At 42.7% G+C, this 5,000-nt stretch overlaps 2 long non-coding RNA genes across 2 annotated transcripts in view; one reads left to right on the top strand and one right to left on the bottom strand.

Moving 5' to 3' along the window:
* LOC109154119 overlaps window positions 1-4,526 on the top strand; it is a 25,109-nt gene extending 20,583 nt beyond the window's left edge. The window contains exon 4 of the long non-coding RNA XR_002049658.1: window positions 4,225-4,526. This is a non-coding gene — a long non-coding RNA (uncharacterized LOC109154119). The remainder of the gene's footprint in view (window positions 1-4,224) is intronic.
* The window catches only part of LOC109154118, a 25,440-nt gene that overhangs the window by 14,334 nt on the left and 6,106 nt on the right, over window positions 1-5,000 (bottom strand). The window lies entirely within an intron of this gene.

The following is a 5,000-nucleotide window of genomic DNA, read 5'->3' on the forward strand; positions in this document are numbered from 1 at the left end:
GCGAGAGACTTCTATGCCAGCCGGGAATCACGGCTCTGTTATGAAAGAAAGCGGTAGACAGGCTACCTTTTTTTTGGCAGGTAGTCTTTTATGATCGGCTTAAGGTCCCCCCTTCTTTTCTCCGCCCAGGCACGGAGAGTGTCTACATTTTTCTTTGTTCCGATCTCCAGTTTCTGAGGGTTTTCTTTTCACACCGCGAATCCAACTATATGAGAATGAGATCGGAACGCCGAGTGTTTTATTGTACTCCAAGACGTCGTTTACCGTCTTTTTGTAATCTTGGAGCATTCCTCTAAGAAAGATAAAGAGTAAGAGAGAGGTCATATAAAAAAAGACCGGCTCATTATCGAACAGTTGTTTTCCCCAGTCTAGCATGTGGTTGGCTTAATTCTTTGACTGCTCTGCTCCACCCCAAAAAAAAAAAAGAGAGACTTATTCTTGCTGCCGGTTGGGTTGGTCCAACCAAAAAAGAAATGGGTATGGCATTTTTGAATTCTGCACGGAGCAGCCGTAATTTTGTTTGATGAGCACAGCGCAGTTCACGTCACATCAACTTTCTTGTCTGCAACTATACGTAGATATTTGTTACACAACCTCGTAGCAAGACAAGACCAACGGGAGCAGCTCCTACAACAACTTATTACAATAGAAAGTCAAACAACGGCTATAACTCTAACTCTAGCTGTAGCATCGATGAACTATGAGGTTTGAGCTGTTGTGTTTGTTGATTTATCTGAGCTCTTGGATCCTACAGTATGGATTGTTTTCCAACAATCTAAGTGGCTTTCGTAGAATGAAAAAAAAAATTGATTAGGTTAGTTTCTCATTTGATTTTGCCAAGTTCTTGTAGCGCATTCACTAAGTTACTTACGGAATATCCAATCTGGAGGCTGACTACGGCCTCAAATGATTAGGCGGGGACAGGATTCGAACCTGCAGTCTTCAGGTCATGAGCCTGATGAGTTTACCAATTCCTCTACCCCGCTTCTTCCCCCTCTCTTTCTTTCTTTGACCTGGCACACTGAACACTAAAAAAATCTCACCTAACTTCATGTGCACTACACTCGATCAATCCACGAAGGTTTGGCACTTCGGAACCCTCTGCTAGCAGCTTTCTTAATAGACTTTCAATTCAATTTTGAGTGCTTGAATCTTAATATAGCTATTTTGAAGCTCCTAAAAAAAACTCTTATCTTATATACGATAGCACTCGCCATGGATGATACAATTACCTTTCTTGCTCGTCTCTTGATTGAAATGGAAATGTATTTGGCTGCCTCCCTTTGACGTTGCTTGAAATGATAAACTGTCTCAACTTTTTTGCTTTTTCTAAATATGTTTCAATTATATGCTTTTGGGATCTTTGCCTTGCAAATGAGGTGGTTGAGCTTAACGCCCCCTTAGCGGCCAGCTGCTTCAGATGCATCGCCTCCCCGAACCCAAGCACCTTTTGAAAAAGATCTCAGTTTGCATAAAGAACCTTTAGGAAAAACTGTTGTTTTCAGGTAAAGTAACCTTACCCTTCTTTGGAAGAAAAAAAGGAACTCTTTAGCAGTTTAGCAAGATAGCTGCCAGAAAGACTGAGCCCACGGAGCAGTGCATAGCGCTTAAAGAAGTGGTTTAAGAGTCGCTTTCCGTCCCAACAAAAATTGACTACTTACTTTCCATTTCAAGGGGGATTTTCTTTACCTGACTTGCCTTCAAGCAGCAATGAGAGCAAAGCAAAGGCTGTTCGGTATTATGAACCTGAACCTGATTGCCCATTAGTAATGTAAGGAACTTCTTGATCTATTGATTCAATGAAATTGAGCATTGCCTTGAATGTCGCATTCACTTCCTCGGACATGTTGGCAGTGAAGTTCCTTGCTTTCTCTCTAAGCCCTTAGTCTTGCAAAAGACCATTCCCTCACAATAGGTGCCTCCTTCTCCTCTCAGATTTCCATTCAAAAGACATTTCTCTTGTTCGAGGCATATGAATCTTTTCGATATGCCACTCACTCAAGTGCCATATCTGATTCAACAGCGGCACCGTATATTGCAAACATAGCACTGGTTTAAAAAAACATCGCTTATAGCGCAAGGGATGCAGATTCCATTCCTGAAACCCTTCCACCGGGAAAGAGCCAAGAAGCTGCTATTTGAACAACGGATATGGAGACAGCGGATGATTGGAACAAAAGCCATTCTTTCACAACCGATTCTGTAATAGCAACAGCGGCGAGTCAAGCAGTTTTTTCTTTTCTTTCACAACTCCTTCCTTCCCTCCCTTAATCCGTCCGTGCCCTTCCTCTAAGTCCGCTTATTCTGCTATCTATTATATAAGTAAATTGATGATTCACTTCTTCCTACCTCTGGGTGGGTCCTATCACTTGCTTCCTATGGGTGAGAGATTCATTCCTGTGCCAAGCCTAAGAGGCTTAGACCGCTACCCCCCTTCGACTAACATTATTCCCCCAGGAACGGAGTCTCTAGCACCCTCGTCTTCCTAGGCTAAGAGCGCTTACTCCTCCCAAATGGAACTTGCTTTCTTAAAACGCATTCCCCTGGCTCCAGGAATTTCTTACTAAATGAAATCCTTTCAGTTAGCATTCAAATGCTACTATATGCTTAACACATTTACTTCGATGTAAGTAACGATGTGCTCTAAGGGAGAAGCATTCTATATTCCCATCCCGAATCTACTTATCGATACTCGTACAATCCAGTTCTTTCAGTAGGAGAGCAGTAGTAACATCATGTCTTCTCTTCTATCTCCTCGTCGTTCAGTCAGTGATCTAGTGGCATTCTATCTTGAAGCAAATGCAGCGTAAGGTCGCTTGCGCCTTTCTTCGTTCTCCTCGCTCCGAACCTTATTCAAAGCATCGAGAAAAGAATATTCTATAAGACTAAGGAAGGAAGAAACATTTTGCGGTATCGTATAGTTGAGAAAGGCTTCATTTAGGAGCGCTCTTTTTATCCAACTAGTTTTATCGTAAAGAAAGCAACTTTTACGCCCAAAACTCCCATGCCTTTCTTGGTTTGACCAAGCGATTTTCCCACAAGTCTTTCCTCATTGCAGAAAGCAGATATTTATGTTTCTTCAATCTTAAAACCAAATTTATATTTCCTCCTTTTTTTCCTCATAGGAAGGCGGTCTACTCTTTATTAATATTCATAAGGATATCATTCCTTGCCAGCGTGAGGGCTTTCAAAACAAGCAGAAAAACAATATACCGTTGTCAGTTCAGCAGCTCGAAGTTTATCTCAATAAAATGTCAGGTCAGTCACATGACTCGTCCTGTTAGTCGAGCATAGCTAACGCTACCATGACGCTACGCCGCGCCTGCACTTATAGTTAGAGAACGCACTAAAAGCATACCTTATCTCAGGGGTCGAAAGCCCTACATTCTTTTGAAATTCGGATGGGCTTCCCCTCTTGTCTGGCCTTCACCATTGCATTGGCTGTGAAGGCCTTCATTACTAGGGGAGTAAAATCCCAGATGATGCCTTGTTCGGGCTCATCGAGCTCGTCCCCTCCCCTCCCCTCAATCTCCTCCCCGGGTGGACTCTTGGATAGATTTTTTTTATTCACCGCATGGGGAGGCATCCTCATCGGTACAAAATGCTCAACCCGGGCAGCAACCCCAAGGTCCCCTGCCCGCACCTTCCATAACAGAAGTGCGGTGGGCGATTGAGAATTTTACTTCCTCTTTGAACCGCATCTCGATGCGGAGCGACATATTGTCCAGTATGTTCGATGAACTTGGAATATACACGTCCTCAGCGGAAAAACGCAGACAACTGATCCAATTCTGGAGGAGATTAAGAATTTACCTTTGGGGGAAAGACCTAGGTCGGGGAAGAAGGCCGGAGATGCCTTGGCCAAACTTATTCGTGAGTGGGAAAGGGAACTGGGTCAATAGAACTTGGGAATCATAATGTATAGGTTAGGATCATTTTTACCCAAAGTGTGCTACCCTTCATTTTTCCCGACATTCTGACACCAATCATTTACGAGTGAGTATTACACCAAGAATTGACAAGCGGATGAGTTTGATAGTTGACAGCGCTAACGAGCAAGAAAACGGATGCGCGTCTAACAACAAGGGGCTGAGTCAACTATTCAATCAAATCCCATACCTTTCATCTTCATAAACGCATGACAGCTTTTATGCCAGTTTCTGTTCTTAATCAAAATCTAATGGTGATATTAGATTTTCTTTTATGTTGTTTGTTGGCGAGGAGCCGTTGCTTGTTGCAGGAGTTTTCTTGCTGCGTTAGCAACGCGCATCCGTTTTCTTGCTGCTAACGACGCGCATCCGTTTTCTTGCTCCAAGATCAGACTTTCTGCATGTCTTCGATCGAGTGAAAGCTAGGGCGAAAGAGGAATATCATAATTGGTTTCTTTCCCAACCAAATGCCTTATGATTATCATTTTCCGCGTAAATAAAGATAAAGAAAAAACTTAGAGGATCGCCTAAAGCTATTGATTTGATAGCGGGAAAATAGAAAGAAATTCCTTAATTTCTTTCTACTTTTAATATGATTGTTACGGTGTTCTATAGTAGAGTAGAGTTTCAATAAATCATTCGCGAGTCAATGCTCGGTAGAAGTGGATTGGCGGAAGCAAGGGGTGACGCTGGGAAGCCCATTGGCGGACGTAGACTAATCGAGGAGTAAAAGATTCCAACTTGGATTTGAGAAGTTGACAAATAAATGGAAAATGGGGCAAATGTTAGAAGCGAGGTGTCTGTTTTGGACAGAGTGACGCGGGTTCGAATCCTGCAGCCTTGCGGACTTCGAACATCACGGAGTCGCAGTCTTTGATGAGTATAGAACACCTTGGCAAAAAATAAAATTCTTCTTCCTGGTCTTGATCTTGGGCAGAAAGAGAGCAAGCCAAAGATTGTAAAGTGTGAAATAAATTCAGGCAAGCGAAAAAAAGCTGCTTGACAAAGAAAGAGCAGAAGCGGAGAAAGAAAGGAAAATGACCTATTTTTTGGACTGAAAGAAAATTAGAC

The sequence above is a fragment of the Ipomoea nil genome, unplaced genomic scaffold (assembly GCF_001879475.1).
Source record: "Ipomoea nil cultivar Tokyo-kokei standard unplaced genomic scaffold, Asagao_1.1 scaffold2606, whole genome shotgun sequence".
In the NCBI taxonomy this organism is placed as follows: Eukaryota; Viridiplantae; Streptophyta; class Magnoliopsida; order Solanales; family Convolvulaceae; genus Ipomoea; species Ipomoea nil.